At 44.2% G+C, this 17,401-nt stretch overlaps 1 protein-coding gene across 1 annotated transcript in view; it reads left to right on the top strand.

Annotated features, from left to right (window-relative positions):
* Positions 1-341: 341 nt before the first annotated feature.
* The window catches only part of LRRC8D (leucine rich repeat containing 8 VRAC subunit D), a 109,534-nt gene continuing 92,474 nt past the window's right edge, over positions 342-17,401 (top strand). Inside the window, exon 1 of the mRNA XM_046645732.1 lies at positions 342-628. The gene's annotated coding sequence lies outside the window, so the exon portion shown is untranslated. The remainder of the gene's footprint in view (positions 629-17,401) is intronic.

Here is a 17,401-nt window from a genome sequence, read left to right on the forward strand (position 1 = left end):
TGCCTGGCACCGCGCCCTGCCCAGGTGGCTGTTTGACAGATGAGTGTTTCGGCGACGGCGCTCTGCGGCTGCGGCTCTTCCCCGCCCCACGCACCTGCTAGGCGTCTAGCAGCCTGTCGCCGCCAGTCCCCGACCGTGGGCCCCCTCATTCGCCACACACGCCCCTCTAGTCAGCCCGGCCGGCCGGCTGCGGAAGCGCCCCTACCCTCGGCGGGCGCCACAGGACAACCCAGGGAAAGCGCTCGCAATCACATGGAGGCCCGGGCCCGCGCCATTGGCTGCGGCCGAGCCAGTCGCGGCGCTCGCCGGCTGCGGTTGGTCCCGGAGCTGCAGCGCCTGTACGGGCCCGGAGTCCATGTTACGCTTTGTCTAATTCCCCCCGTTACAGAGTCATGTGCTGCTGCTCCCGTCGCCGCCGCTGCCGCCACCCGTGGTGCCCCGGCTCCTGCGCCGCGCTTCGAGGTGGCAGCCGCGGGCGGGGCCGCGGGAGCAGGGTCCAGGGCGCCGCGCGCCTTCGCCGCCCCGGCGCGTCCCGGTGCAGCCGCCGCCCGCCGCAGGTGATGCCGCCACCTCCCTCCTCAGCGTAAGCCGGGGCTCGGCGGCCAGGCTGCCCGGGCTGCCCCCCAAGGTTGGTGCGCCCCTCTCGGGGCAGGGGCCGGGGGCTGCGCGGGCGGGAGCCGCGCCGGGGTCGAAGCGCGCCCCCCGGCGCCCGCGTCCTGCCCCGCGGCGCCGCGGCCTGAGCCGAGGCTGCAGCCGGGAACTGGGGGCGGGGGATGGGGGGCGCAGGCGGCGAGCGGGGCCGGGCTGGGCTCCCGTCTCTGACCGCCCGGGCCCGGAAGATTGTTCCGCTTTGGGCAATGGGAGCGGCGGGCGCCTCGGCCGCCGGCGGTGGGGCCTCGAGAGGAGCGCGCGGACGGCCTCCCTCCCGCTCGCCCTCGCGCGCGCTCCCCTTCTCGCCTCCCTCCGCCCAGTCGGAAGGGCGGGGAGACCCGGTTAGGGCCCCGCGGGTTCTTCCAGGAGGTGGGTGTTCGGCGTCGGGCCTTGCTGGCCCGGGGCCCAGAAGGTGAGCCCTTTAACTTCTCCAGAAACGCCTCCCCTTCGCCCCCTTCCCTCACGGAGCGAGCTGGGCGGGGAGTGCGGGCCGCGCCCCGCCCCCGCGCCAGGGGGAGGGCGCAGGGGGCCCGCAGGTGCAGCAGCTCGCCGCGGGCCATCTCCGGGTTGGGTACCGGTATAATCCGCTTCTAGCTTGTTTGGAGGCGTGGGCACTCGGGAGCGGGACTTCCCCGCGAATCCTGTCCTGAGTCTTGCAAAGGAGTAGGATTTGGGGGTGGTTGCCCAGAGAACCATCACCTCCGCCTACTGGAGGGTTGAAAGGGACCTTCCTCTTTCTGTCCCCCTTTATCTGGGGTATCCCTTACGGGTTAAGAAATGAGTTCTTTTGGTTTGTTAAAAAGCCAGACACAGTGAAGAAGAGCTGCTCCAGGTCGAGGGGAGGAGAGGTAGGTCCCTGCTAGAGGGGGAGAGGCGGGGTGTGCCACCCCAGCGGTTACGCGGTTGCGGGGGGTGTGGCCCGGGTGGGAAATAGGCTTGCCGGAAAGAAGCTCAAACGTGAGAGGGAGGGAGCTTTCCGGAGGTCGGCAAAGAGATGGGGACTAGGAATGAATTGGGGAGCCCTGGCCGACTGTGAGCCCAACTTGAGCCCCTGTGCTTTGCAGAGTTCATTCTTTCCTCCTCCTCAACTTTGAAAAATATTTCTTATTCTGCAAAGAAAAGTGTAAGGACATATTTTGAAAGAGACACCGGAGTAAAGAGAGAGAGAGAAAACTTCCTTAGCAGCTTTGATAATAAAATTCCATTTAGGCAACGTTTATTGAGCAGCTATTACGTGTACTGTGCTGGACGTTGGAAGACTGGACAGGCAGGGAATTCTGGTCTGCAGAAATGGTGAGGGCTATTTACCTCTATAAACAACCAACGGGCACTTCCAAGTGCCAAGAATGACAGTGATTCAGATCTTCCCCGTCAACGCTTCTGGGGCCTCTGCTTACAGACCTGTGGGAAGAGTCCTGCGCCATAACCAGTAAACGGGGTCTTCAGACAGCATTTATGTTTACGGTCCATAAAAACTGACCAGATACGGATCATCTCCCAGGACAGGGATAGAGTTGTGGCTTCTCCTGTCTTCGACATCAGTTGACTAAAACCCTGTTAAAATGCAAGAGCAAGATAGGAAAGATCCTGAGGTGAAAGTTAGGTGGTTAAAATAGGGATCCTGTAAAGGTGATTTGGAGTATTTGATGTCTAGGTTATTTAGGGAGCCTCCCATAAAATGATTAGGTCGTCCACGGAGCTGGGGGAAAAAAAAATCCAAAATCTTGACTTGGCATGGTTCATTTCTATATGCGAGCATTTTATTGTAGGTTTGTCTCGTTTTTATTGAGGGCGTGTGAGTGTGTACTTTGTTGATTAAAACTGAACACATTAGAAGGTTGGAGAGGAAACTGTCCTTAGCTGACCCAGTCCCCTGGTCCTTTCGTTACCACGTTGAGTAGTGTATGATGCAACAGTTAAAGTATTGAGCCATACTTCTATCTTTTTCTCCCTGCCAAGGTTTACAGAATTAAAAAAAAACTTGGTCAAAACTTGGCCTTTTTTCCTTATTTTTATATTGTACAGGGCATTTTTTGATTACTTTTAGATAATGTTGATGTGTGTGTCATGTTCCAATAGCTAAATTGTTTTGGTAGCTGTGTTTTGGAAATTAGTCTTGGTTCAGTCTCACTACCGTAGGAAAATTGGCACTAGCTATGAAAAAGTCAAAGTTTTGTCGAAACCGTACTCATGATCACACATGTTCTTGAAGTGGTAGTTGGTAAGAAATTTCACATATTTTTAACGTATAATTGGAGCTGGTGTTTGATGTTCTAAGAAACACCAGTCAGTGTTTATTGAGTACCAGCAGTAAGCAGAGAACTAGAGTGGGGGCTACGATGCCTTAGCAATGAAAGAGAGGATTCTTGTCCTAACAGAGAGTGGACAGGTACCGCCGAGGACACCACCAGAAGCAAAGGATTGTGTTTGTCTAGGAGGTCAAGGAATGCTGAAATGGAAAGGGTGTTTGGCACCTGAGGGGAGTGTTCTGTGTGTTGGGGAAGGGGGCAGGAGCACGGATTAGGGGAAGCTTTGAGGTGTGTCATAGGTCAAAACCAGTAAATAGGTTTGCCTGGCTGGAGCAGAGAACAGGACTGATGAAGGAAAGTAGAGGGAAGCTGGTTAGTGGAAAACTTGAACCACAAGGCAGTAGTGTTAATCATTTGCCTCAAGAAGAGTGGTTCTCAACAGGCGGTGGTTTGGCCTTCCAGCAGACATCTGGCAATGTCTGGAGACATTTTTGCTTGTAACTGGGAGGGAGGTGCTGCTGACATCTAGTGGGTAGAGGTCAGGGATCCTGCTAAACATCCTGTAACGTGAAGGACATCCCCCCACAACAAAGAATTATCCTGTCCTGACTGTCAGTAGTGCCAAGGTTGAGAACCTGGCCCTAGAGGGTGAACTTAAAGCCTGCTGTGAAGTTGGATCTTGGAACAGGCACTGAGGAGGGTGGTTCTTGACGCGTGAGTAGGGACGCTGAGGTTAGGAAGCCAATCTACGAGACTTCTGTTGTGCGTAGGCCTGAAGTGCTTAGGATCTGGGCAAATCCTATTCAGAAGAAAAGGGCATTTTCAAGAGATCATGGCAAATGAGCTAGCAGGGCAGTATAATATTGGGTAAGTGGGGAGTCATAGATTCAGATTTGGAATTTTAGAGAGGCCCTGGTCTGACTTCTTTATTTTAGTAAATTCTTACACTTGCTAGGCAGCCTCTGTTTAAACACCCCCAGGAACAAGGAACCCTGTACTTGTGAAGACATATCATTATATCTTTGGACTGTGTGTATGATTATTATTTGAAGTGAAGACTGCCTCCTTGAAACTTTGTTCCATTGATTCTATTCCTTTAGAATGACCCCCTTCCACAGGACAGCCCTTTGAAAGCACAAAGACAGTATGATGTCCCCCTTCCCCCAATTAACTTTTCTCAATGCAAAATAGTCCCAATTCTTTTCTCAGTCCTGTGTGGGACATGGTTTCTAGCTGTCTTCTCAGTTTGTCAGCATCTCTCCTGAAGAGTAACGAGTGTCTGGAATTGAAGATGATAATTAAGATGTGATCTGGTCAACAAAGAGTACAGTAGGACAGCTCTTTCCTGAGACCAAGGCATAAGCATCTACTTATGCAGCTTAAGCTTACAAAACTGCCTTTTTTTTTTTCCAAGCAGTGCCTAGCACAGACTCATGTATAGGTTCTGGATAGTCAGAACTCCCAGATATTTGTTGTTTGGGCTGCTGCATCCTGTATTTGTTGAGCAGATTTTTTTTGAGAAGTTGAGTGGAAGTTTTTTGGTCACTTTGTTTGTTTTTTGTCCCTGTTCAGTGCTATCCTGTTTATTTTGGTCCAGTCTTCAGGTCTTTTGAGATTTTAAAATCTTGATTCTGCCTTCTAATCAATATGACAGAGGAGTGGAGGATGACTTTGCCAAAAGCTTTGTAGTCACTTGTATTAATACTATATGAAACATGGTAGTTTGGCAATGCTGGTCCTATTTGAGAGCCGAGGGTGCTAAGTGATGGAGATGAATTGCAGGGGTTGCTTTTAGTTTAGGGGCTTCTGAGAAATCTGTGTTCGTGGCCCAACTACATTGCATTTAGCTCTTGCAGATGTTTGCACCTAAGGTGCCCTTTTGAAATTATTTGAGTCTGTTGCAAGCTTCTGAAATCCGTACTCCATCCTCTGGGGTCTTTGTAATTCTGTTTAGACATCTGGAAGAGAATTTGTAATGTTCTGTGCAAATCTGAAGCTTGCCAGATCAGAGTTGCTTTTGAAATTTGTGAAGAGGTAAACAGGATGATAACTGGTACTGGCAAAAACCATGTATGAGCTTGCTTCCCACTCAGGATAAGTTTTTTTTCCTTTTCTTTTTGCCACTATGCCCAAAATACTTAATTAGTGATAGCTTCACATTTGGGGAAGGAAAGAGGGTTGGGACTTAGAAACAAGCCTTTTTCCCAGAACTAGGCTTTAGCTTGTCATCGATGTAATTTTATACTTATCAGATTTCCTGTGTCTTCACTGAGAAGACATTAGGAAATTACGATTCTGAGGTGTCTTTTGAAGCAGGCAGGTCAGAAATCCTAGGTAACGTAGTGTCAGATTCTCCAAATGTTCTAGATCTATCCAACAAACTAGATTTAAATAAATTACTTGGTTCAGGTGGTAGCCATCCAACAGTGTCGAGAGTGTTAGAACAACATTCCGGTTCTCATAGCCAATATGTGCACCCTCTTTGTTGTGAATGTCCATTGTGCCCAATCCCTTGCTGGTGTGTTATCTGTCCAGATGGTACAGTCTGCCTGCTCTCACTTCTGTACTGGCCACATGGGAAACCTGTCTATATCCTCTGGAGATGAAGGCTATGCCTGTGAGAAGAAGGGATGTTTTCTGAATAGATGAGATTTCTCAAGGGGGAAAATACTTGAAAACCCTCAGATATTGTCCTTTTATATTTTCAAAGGCTGTATCAAAGTTGAAGTCATCTTGGAATTAAGGATGCAGTGTATCATTTTGAAAAGAAAGAAATAATTTTATAGATGGAAGGGATCGATGCTTGAATTTGTGGGTGAGCAAATGGAGGCACAAGGAGGTGATGGGATTAGCTGCAGCTTACACATGTAGTGACAGAGCAGGCATTAGAATCTATCTGCCTTAAAGACCACAAATAATGGCCTGAGGATAAAGATTTCTCCTCTGCTTGGAGGTGTGTAAACAGTGGGGTCCCTCAGGTCTTATTTACATAATTGATCCAAAAGAAGATGCACACAGTGGAATTTCTAGGTTTACAGTTGACAGTAAGCTCTTCTGAATTATGAAATCTCTAACCAATGGGGATTTACTCCAGGGAAACCATACTAGGATATGTTAGTCATCAAAAGATTTGCAGGTGAGTTTCTTTGTGGACAAATATAAGGTCAGGTATTAATCTTGGACCTGTCGTAGGATGGTATTTTGGTGGGAGAACCCAGGGAAGGGCTTCGAAAATACTTCTGTAATGTCGTCCCAACTTGCTGTTGCAGATTAAAAAGGACAGGAAATGCTAAGCTTCATCAAAAAGATTTTGGAAACAAAATAGAAAATACAGTATTAAGTTTCTACTATGCTCTCTTCATAGCATGGACACCTGACTTTAGGAAAGACACCAGGGCTGGTTGACCAATGTAATGGTATATATGTAGAAAGTATAGACATTCCTGCTAGATGGAAGCTCCATGAGCACAGGGCCTTGCCCATCTGTTTTCTGATAAAAATCTTAAGATTTTTAGTATCTGGAAAGAAGACAGCTGGGAGGAGAGATTATTGAAGCCCATAAAACCACTACGATAGGGACAGAGGAAACCTGGATTATTCACCTAATCCCAGCAAATTAGAATGTGGTATTTCAGTTGCCTGCTTCCTTGTCTTACAGGTTCCAGTGCTCTGTCAACGTGGTAAAGGCATAATATACCTGTCTTGTTCTCCACTAATTTCCTAGTGCTCCTCACATGTCAGGCCCTCCATCCATACTTGTTGCCTGAAGGAATGCATAAAGAGGTATACCTTAAAGCCTTATAAGACGTCAATTCAGGCTGAATGCAAAAAAATATGGTACCAGTTTTTCGAAACTCTGGCTGCCATCAAAATCAGTCTGGGGAATATTTTAAAGTTACACAGCCCAGACCCTCCTCCATTCCTGTTGAATCAGAATTTCTGGGAGTGGAAGTTCATTTTGAAAAGAGTCTTTTGTGCCCACAAGGGAGTCTGATGTGCAGCCAGGACTGAGAACCATCATCTTACATAGTTGTACACAAAGGCTGGGGTCTGAGTGAAGATGCTTTCCAAAAGGTTTTGAAACATCTGTGGCTGAGCAGCCCACAATTCGTTATTAAGACAAACAAGGAGCTTTAAGGATACATCTGTATCCTTGGAAGGTGATGACCAAGACAGCGGATGGTCCACAGTGTGGCCCTTGGTGCCTCCATGAGATACTGCATCCTGGACTGGATAGCGTGATGGGGCCAACTCACAATCCGTTCTTGAACAGTCTTTTCTAGAGTGGGTGCACAGTTTCGTTAGCCTGTGGAAAAGTAAGAATAAAGACAATGCAGCAATCTTTTCCATTTTAATTTTAGTGCTAAGTTTATTCAATTGAATTTGAAGGGCCTTTTTATTAAAAAAAAAAAACTTGGGTTGTCCTACTTTGAGGAGTTAATATTTTTTTTTCCTTTTATGAAAGGATGGTGATGGTTTGCTTTTTGTTGTCACTTCTTGGTCATCTAAAACCTGGCAATTTTAGGATAGTCTTCCTTTTGAAATTTTACTGATCTAGGAAATCAAAAGTGTAGCAATTACCACTGCTCTGAGGTTTCCAAGATGTCTGTATCCTCCTCTTGACACCTGCTCTTGGGGAAGGCTCATATATATCGATGTTAGATTCCATTAGAACATTTCTTTTCTTAAAAACCTTTTTACTTTCCTCCTCTGCTTGCTGGGAATAGTTAGGAACATTGCCAAAGAAGGCTTCACTTCCCCAGCAACTCATAAATTTCGCTGCTAAATCTCAGCATCAAGAGATCACCAACACTGCAATGAATTGTACAAAGCAGGGAGAAGAAAGGAAGTGCAGACAACCCTTCTCTCTGAAGGATATTGACCACCAGGAAGCCGTCTCTCTAGATCTCACACCATGGGCACAGGACTGTTTCATGGCCATCACATTGTGTATGAAATGCCATCAGTCAAAATTCTCTTCACGGATTGTTCCCAACCCAGTTCTAAGAGATGTTTGAAAATTAAAATTCTTTGGAAAATGGCTCCCATGGTGCTTGCAATGGCACCCTACTGAATAAGCTTTTAAAATCAGTTTATTATATATAACTAGTTTTTTTAAACTTAACTGGTCAGGAAGTAATTGGACACTTTATGGAATACTCAAAGTTAACAATAATAGCTATTTATTAGGCATTGACTGATTGTCCAAACCTATGCCCCTGGAATTTACATGCATTCTCATTTAATCCTCAGAACAGTCCTGAGTGGGAGGTGGATTTATTCCCACTTTACAGATGAGGTAACTGAGGCTTGAGAGGTTATGTGATTTGCAGAAAAATCATACAGAAGTGATGGAGGTGGAACAGTAGTCTTGTTTATTCCAAAGCCTATTCTCTTATCTACTGTTCGCGTTTCTCTTAGATTTCTTTGTATTCATTTTATAATACCTATTAATATCTCTGTTAAAAAAACAAAAATGAGAGTCAGATTTTGAGGTATAGAGACAACTCATCTAATTTGTGCTCCTCATTTATGGATCAGCTCTGAAAGGTGAGAACCCAGCTGTGAAGAGTAGAGCTGTGCTGGCACCCAGGTCTTCAATGTTCTCATCAGCCCACAGCGGTTTTAGAAAATATCAACCTGTTGGTAAAACCACTTGCGTGAAAGTTTATCCTAGAATTGAGAGAGTAGTTTAAAACCACTTGTTTTGGTGCTTTCTCTAGCCCTATTCTCTTTTGTCACCAGTATTGGTGATAGAATGCCACTTGTAATAACACACGTTAAGCACCCTCCTCCCAATTAGATCTGACCTTACAGTAACTACTGTACACAAATATTAAAGATGTAGCTAATATTTGTTAAGGTGTTATATCCAAATACTTGCTGACTAAATGCTATATGCCATTAGGAACAAGTAATCATGATCCATCTTCTCTCAAACTGCTAAGGTAGAAAGTTTAACATAATGAATCTACTCTACTGAAATGATCACACTTGTCTGTTTTACTTAGAGGTTTATTATGCTCAAGTGTGATCATTTCAGTAGAGTAGATTCATTACGTTAAACTTTCTACCTTAGCAGTTTTATTTTTCGTATTAACATGAGCCATTAATGAGGTACAAATTGGGAAATGGTCTGCAGTGTTACACAGCTTGCACAAGTGCTCCCCCTTCCTATACACACTCGTACGGAGAGAGACTTTCCTCTTTCTTTAACTTGGTTCTTTTCAAATATTTTTCTATTGTGGAATGTTTTCCTTTTTGCTTAGTTTTATGTTCTTTTCCTTATACATTATTTGTACCTGGAAAATTCTGTACCAAACAGAAACTTTATAATTACATCTGTAATTTCTGCACTAACCAAAGAGAGAGAGAGCGAGAGAGAGAGTTGGAGACTAGCTATGGCCTGGGGGTCTCCAGCAAAGACCAAACAAGGCCTCCTGTGAGATGATTTATGGCAGCTGGGACTCAGCCTCAGGGAGGGTGATCAGGAGGGAGTGGGGGGTGGACCTGGGCTCAACTAGAAAATGCAGGTCCTGTCTAAAGGGGTCTGCTTAGCAGATCTATTCAGCAGCCAATTGTTGCCATATGGGAATGTGGGCCAATCTTGCCAGATCTTCTGATTTTTCACTGTAAGTCAGAAATCTGGATTATTACTTAAGTATCTCCTGATTTTAAAGATTGGCTAACTCAACATTTTAAATAAGAACTTCTTGCAGACCAAACAAAATAGCTTTGTGGGCTGGATATGGCCCACGAGCTTAGGCCCTTAGAGGTAGATAGCCCTTTCGTGGCCCAATAAACAGAAGCATAGGATTTGAATAAAAGCACAGGACACTTTTAATATCAGTTTAAGTGGAAACAAATCAAAACTTGATTTCATTGTTTTATGCTTCTCTCCCCACCCCAAGCAGAACAAAACAAAACAAAAGCCCCGTACTTGTAATGGTAACAGTTTCTGCCCTTTAAATTTGGTCTGGAGTGGGTGCATTTGAAGATTGTCCTGTCTGAGGAGTTGTAGATTCAGGGAGAAACATGTAGAGTTTGAGAGTGAAGCAGCTAGAAGATGATAACAGGTATGGGGGCGGGGCAGGAGGCGCAGTAATAAGAATGAAGGGTAAGTGCCACTTGGAGGTGAAGAATGGAGCTTGGAGGTGAAGAATGAGGTCATCTACCCCAGAAGATGAGGGAAGAGGAAGATTTATTTATATCTTAAAATTGTTTGAGGGACAATAGGGAAGAGAGGGAGAAAAAAGAGGAGTCCTTACATGAGAAAGGGAAAATTATGACCGGATAAATATTTAGAAATAGTGCAGAATCTATGTGGGTGGGCAGGATGCTATTAGTTTGCCATACCCAGTGTGTGCACGTTCATTTGTGTTATGGCTCCTGCAAAAGGAGAATTGGCATGAAAAGGAGGGGAAAGTGTTTATGTCAGAACTGAGAATATGGAGTAAGGGAAAGAAGAGGGGAGCACAGAACAGCCAATAGCAAAAAGCCAGAAAGCTGGAAAAGGTTTGCATTGTAGAAAGTTGGCTATGTTCGAGGAGAAACCAACAATTTTTTTTCCCAAATCACAGCATTGACTAAGGGGGTATGCATGGCAGCCCCCAATTCCCAGATGCCTCTGGACGCCAGCTTGTTTTGCTTGTGGAGTGCTGGTGTGCTCAGCGCCTCTTGCAGCAGCCCCCACAGTCCTTTGTGTGAGGTTCAGGGCTGCATGGCTGGGCTGCATCTGCCCCATCAGGCATGCTGCTCGGAGAATGGCGTAGGCTGAATGGAGAGGGGTTTGAGCCCCTCTCCTTGACTGGGTGCCCCTGTGCAGGATGGGACCCCAGGCCTGTGTTGTCACCCAACTAGGGCTCCTGTCCTGACTTTTATCTGCTCTTCTGGGGAAAATCCTTGTATCATTGGAGTATAATTTGTTGTACATACGTCCTCTCTGAAAGAGAAGGGAGGTGGTATTTTAGTAGATCTCTATCACCAGCTGAGTCGAGACTCTAGCCTGAGAGGGGATTTTTAAAAGCATTTTTCTCTTAATCGTCCCAAGTATAGCACATTGTTCCTGGAATTTCAGCATTTTCTGGGAAAGAAACCTTTTGATTCATCAGCAGGTTTTATTCAGCATTAGGGCTGTCATCCCTGTGTGACCTGAACCTTGTCTTTCTCAACTGGTGTAACTTTAAATGTTTAACACTTCAGTTGCTTTCAGAATAAAAAGCACATTTTAAAAATGCACCCCACATTAGTTGGTTTAATGCAATGAGGGTCTTAGTTTTTTGCTCATTATGGAAGCCAGTTTGTAGTATTGGGAGAATGGGTATGGATTTCCTTGCACTGTTGCTGGGAAGAAGAAAAATTCTTAGAATTCCACTGTTTGTTCTTCCAGAGACTCTAGTCCACAGATGGAAATCATGGAAGGTCCTATCAGGAAGCGAAACTTGTAAATAATCTTTATGCTGGTTTGGCACATTATGGATCAGCGAATTGTACAAGAAGACTTCTTTCACATTTTTATAAAGATGCACTTGAGAAAAGAACACAATCCTAGAAACTAACCTATTCTGGAAATAATAATAGGAAACACTTAACGTGGTACTCACGCATGCCTGGCACTGTGTGGAGCGCTTTATGTATATTAGCTCATTGACTCCTCACAGCGTCCCATTTTGTAGCAGAGGACACCAAGGCCCAGGTGCCCAGTCTGACTGCACTTCCCCATCACTGTGAGCATCACCGGGAGCAGCCAAGGAACTCAAGCCCACATAGCTAGAAGTGGGAGAGCTGTGATTTGAACCCAGGCAGTCATGGCTTCAGGATCTGTGCTTCTGAGGACCGCATTATTGCCTCTGGTATTTTCTCACAACAAGGATCACAGATTTGTTTTAGAGAGTCTTTTGCTTTCCACATCACCTCAGCTTTAAACTCAGGATCAGGGTTTGATTAAAAAAAAGAAAGGAAATTATACTCCTTCCCTAATACCTCCTCCCCAAACCAAAAAAACAGACAAAATTATGGGAAGACAGTTTCCATCCAGGAAGAGAAAGCTAAAGGGGCTTCCTGGAATGCTGTGCTAGAATGCTGGCCTGGTCACTCTCAGGGCTGCAGTTGAGGGCGTGTGCTGTGACAGTCCTTACTCTGGGCACTACATTGTTTTTAGGAGCAAAAAAACTATTTTAGCTTGACAGCTAGTGGATTTGGTGAGTTGAGAACATTTTTAAAATTACTTTTCACACTTACTGTAGGGCAATGGGAAGGACCAAAGATTTGGAGTCTAGAAGACTTGAGTTCTGGTCCTGGCACTCTCTTCTGCTGTCTGTATGACGTTGAATATGTCAAGACTTTGGTTTTATCCACTGTAAATGGTGGAGGAGACAATAACAGCAATATGATTGGTTTGGAGAGGAGAAGAATCTCTTAGATATCACAATATTTTATTAACCACAATAGCCATGTGTGTTAGGCAGTGCGTGGACCAGCGTGTCCTCTGTGAGTCTTGGGCGTCCTTTTCCATGGGTGAGTGGTGAGGCGGATGCTTGGGAGAGTTGGGGAAGGTCTGCCTTGATCTGAGCCTCTTTCCTTTTCTGTTCTCTCCTTACCTGTGTTATAGTGTGGACCGTGGTGCGGGTGTCGACTCAGTTTCTGGCCTGAACTCCTTTTCTTGGTTTTTCCCCCTCCTACTTTGGGCTCGCCTCCAGTTTGCCTACAAAGTACTGTTTGTTGTAAGGGTGAAGCGGGCGATTCTCTGGGCAGCGACGCTGTGGCTGCAGGCAGTTACTGTAGTCCAAAGCAAAAAGCCAAGCTGGAGTAGGAGGGACACTGACTGGGCTTGTTAGTTAGAATTTTGTACGAAAGGAAGAGGAGTAAGAGATGACTTCTCAATAGAAATATTATGAAATGCCCTTCATAACAGAACAAAATTGGGTAAGGAGAAAGGGCTTTAAGAAATCACTGCTTATTACTTTGAAAGCAAATGCTTTTTTTTGTTTTAATGAAAACAAATGCTTTTTGAGCACTTACTGTATCTGCAGTGCATTCTAGTACGATAGGAAATAAATTAGTAATAAAAACAGCTGTCGTTTTGGTGCATTTTAGGTGGTCCACTTTGGGCTCCCTTTTCATGTTTTATCCTCACATCAGTTATGAAGGCAGGTATCTTTTTTTTTTTGTCCCTTTTCAAAGATCATAAAATTGAGGCTCAATGTGTTTAAATAACCTACCGAGGGTTGCAGTGCTAGTAGGTAATTGGAAGAACTTCAGTTTGAGCCTAGGTGTGTCTTTCATCCACAGTCGGAAAAGTGAGTAAGATACACCCTGCATTCGGGGGGAGACCAGCCTGTAAACAGTTGAGTATAAGTCAGCACGGAGTGCAGCGTATGCTGTAATTCCTGCACGAGCTAAATGCTTTTGACCTTCTCTCAGAGGAAGGAGAGGCTGATTTTGACTGGAAAGATCAGGGAAGATTTCACAAAGGAAAATGACAAGCGGGGCCTTGAAGGATGAGAAAGATGGTGACTGGTAGGGAAAGAGTGGGAGAGCTGAGGGCACATTGGGGCAGCCAAGTATGGAGACGTGGAAGAAGTAGGTGATGTGTTTGGGGAAAGGTGCTGTGACAGAGTAAGAGATGCAGGAGGAAGGGAGGACAGGAAAGTAGTTTGGGATGGATTACACAGGGCCTGGAGCTCCGACTAAGGAGTTTGGACTTCATTCCGTTGCCTTTGAAGGTTACTCCATTAAAGGCTCTTGAGCAGGGAAATCATTTGCTCTCGTCCCTGACTCCAGTGACTGTGGTGGTGTAGTGAAGAAGAGTAGAGTGTCTGCAGCAGAGGGCCCCAGCCGGGCTGCACCTTAGGGTCACCTGGGAGTTTCCTAAAGGTACAAACTCTGAGAACAGCCTCCCCACCCCAGTGACTCTGATGCTGTGGATCTGGGGTGGGGCCTGGGAAATTGTGTTTAAAAGGCCCTGCATGTGACTCTGAGTGCAGCCAGTGGAAGGAATAGGACATCTTGGAGAGGGTTCTGGGCTGAGGCTAATTGTGGGTTTGTCATTGTGTGGATGATTTTTAAACCATGGGGTGGGGACCAATAATCACACCTTGGGGAGGATCTGTCTATTTGGTTTTATGCTTTGCTTTTTATTCTCTATAAATATTAAATAATAATCTCAGATCATCGTCATTTTCATATAAATTTTCCCATTCATATCTAGAATGTAGTATGGCTCTAATCTTTATGTCTTTGTGCTATATTTCCCTTATTTTTGTTTATTTAGAAGGAAATGCAATTTGTAGGGTTTCCTTGGTGACTGCCTCTTCATCATAGAGCTCAGGCTCTATGAGAGACCATCGATGAACAGTCACCAAGGAAATCCTACGTATTCCATTCTAAATAAACAAACAAACAAAAAAAGATGGTTACAGAGCTAAAAGTTCAGTTCTTCAATCTCTTAGGAGTTGAATGAAATGATGCTCACTTGCACATTTCCTGGGACCCAGCCCAAATTTAGACTATTTTTTCCAAATGTTACAGACCTCTCTTACTCCCATTTCTTGAGTTCTAAATCAACTACTGACTTTCAAAGTATAATTTTTGCTGGGAAGGCAAACACTTCTACCAAGGGAGAAGTGATTTCTCAACATTAAAGAAATTAGAAATTATAATTTATGCTTAAAAAAATAATGTTAGTCCAAGTTTTAGCTCTCTTCTCTCTTCCTTCTCCACTGTTCTTTATTCTGTTGTATGTTTGCAAACCATTCTCATGACCTTCTGCCTGTGCAGCATATTTGTAGTGGGGCCAGATTATACATACACCACTGATTTTTTCATCTGACCTCTAAATTCAGTCTTTGAGCCTCTTGATTTCTTTGAGTTTTGCTAACAAAGTCTTCTTGTTGAAAGGAATATTATTTCCCATGAAACTTTACTGGTGGCGTATGAAATAATAAGATCATACTTCCTAAAGTTCAGACCTAAGGTCCTAGAATTTTAAATATATCAAGCTTACTATTGCTTACTTTATTTACTTATTTACTTATTGCTTGCTTTACTTTATTTACTACTGCTTGACTTTGCACAGTCTTGGCATTTCGGGTCTAGAGGCGGTTCCTAGCCATTGGGCATCTTGGCCCCTCCCTGAAAATTAAAGGGATCTCAAAAATGAAACCGAACTTCTTGTTTTCCTTTACCTCTCTGTTAATTTAACTAAGTCAAATGGCTTGCCCTCATTTGCCCTTTTCATACCTCCCAGATTAATGTTATGTGCAAATTTGATTATAACAGTGTATAATTTCTGTTACGTTTACATACACATTGAATGCTGTTCCCTGTGGTTCTTTCCTTCATCATACTAGTAGATAGATCCAGGCTTTTTCTTTCTAGCCTGCTTAATTCCTGTGTAGTTCTTGTAGCCACATAAGTTTCAGTTGATTTAGTGATCCTGATTTCATGAGACACTGTATCAAATGCTTCTCCAAGATCAAAGTACACGGGGTTCATTGCGTTCCTTTCTTTGCTAATTCAGTTGTGCTGTAGCCAGACAGTCCTGGAGCCTTGCAATCCAGGATTCTGGTCAAGGTGAGGAAGCAGCCCTTCTTCTTGGCTTTTCCATTCTGCAGATATCTTTTCAATATTCATTATTCAGCAACCATGTAGCAGGCTCTGCATCCTTGACCCCCTGCAACCAGTGGTTACATTCTTGTTGCAAAAAGGAAAACTTCTGAGCCTTTCACACTGCTCCTTCTGCCATATCCATGGGATAGTCCCCGTGAACTTTCATGCTGGAGAAAGCAAGCCCAATCCAACTGTGCCCTGTCGGTAGTAAAATGTGTTGGTTGAAAGTAGACTCTGTGGCCAGCCAGGCTGCCCAAGTTCTGGTATTTGCTAGCAGTGTTATTTTGAGCAAATTATTTAATATCTCTGTGTCTGTTTCCTGATCTGCACTATGGAGGTAATGGTAATTCCTGCCTCATAGCATTGTTGTCAGGAATAATTGAGTCAATGCATGTAAAGTGGTTGGAATTCGTTTAGCTAGGTTTAGTTTAATAGTTGATGAATAATCTGTCAAAAGTTTATAATAACGTTTCTGGATTTTCCAGGCACTTTGTTTCTCTTTCATGCTATTTGCCTTAGTCGTTCCATTGCAGGCAAAGGAAAGGAAAGGAAAAATCAAACTACCCGATTTTGCCATCCTCAATTATTCATAAACTGCTTTTCTTCTTCAGGTCTTCCTTACAGTAGGTAATTGATAATTGATACGTTCCTTAGACAGTGATGTGTGTAGCTTATTCTCTTTCAGCACGTATATTTTGCTACCTTCTGATGTGTTGTACAGATGCTTATATATTTTTAAGTCCTTTTTAAGACCATAATTCTCTTAGTCATGAACATTATGTTTATTTGATTCGTTAGGACCAATCCATTTAAGTTGTTGGATTTTTAATGTATATATTTTAATGGATGCCCAAAGAGAATTAAAAAATATTTTTTTAAATAAGGAAGCAGAAACACCCACCACAGAAGATGAATAGACAAAACATGCCTTCCAAAGAAAAATGTCGCATAGGACAGTGTTTAGTCTACACAATAGACATCACCATCAGCAGTCAGTAAATAACCCAAGGCTGCTCGTTGCTGGCAGTCTATGTTGGACGCATTTTGAATGCTCTTAACTTATGTACAGGTATTTGCATTTAGTCAAACTTTTGTGGTTTCTTGCTATTCTTTCATATTTATGCCCACTAAATCACAGTACATCAGTCAGTATGGCCCACTTTACACATATATTTGCATACTAACTGAAGAATGAGAGAGAAGACTTGGAAAACATGTATTAAGATTTTGTCCATCACAGTTTCACCAGTGGATCTGCCTTGTTTATATTTTATAAAATAATATTCAGCTGCAGCGCAAGAGCATATTTAACTTAATTTATACTGACTTATATTGTTGGGGCTTAAAATCAGTTGGGCTGTTGCAAAACACAAGTTTAGAGTTTACACTTTACAAAAATTTGGCAAGGTGATAAAGTGACATGCAGTTGAGAGAGAACATTGCAAGTTGTGTTTTAAAAGTGAGATTCTTCTGAGTAAAGAATGTGTAGCACAGAATAATAAATCCACAGCCAAAGTGCACCCACTCATTTCTCTTCAGTTAAAAGGAGGAAGAACAGACACGGGGTGAATTTTAGCTCTATTACCTACTGCTTTGAGAAAATGACTTAACATCTGTGAGCTCCACTTCTAACACCGTGATAAAGACTCCTTCCTGCACAGGCAGTTCTGAGAATTCAGTCAGGCAGGGCACGTGAGGGTCCTATGTAAATGTTGCTAATTCTGTGCGACGTGGGTGAGTTCATATGTGTGTGTTTGGAAGCTGAGGAAACTGAATCACCGAGCTGAGGGACTTACAGCTCAGGCCTGTAGCTACCCTGGCCCGTGTTTCTTACTCTCGCTGGGTCTTCCAAGTCATGCTGTGGGCTGCTGTAAGTAGCTTTCCTTCTCTCC

Source organism: Equus quagga, chromosome 18 (assembly GCF_021613505.1).
Source record: "Equus quagga isolate Etosha38 chromosome 18, UCLA_HA_Equagga_1.0, whole genome shotgun sequence".
Taxonomy (NCBI): Eukaryota; Metazoa; Chordata; class Mammalia; order Perissodactyla; family Equidae; genus Equus; species Equus quagga.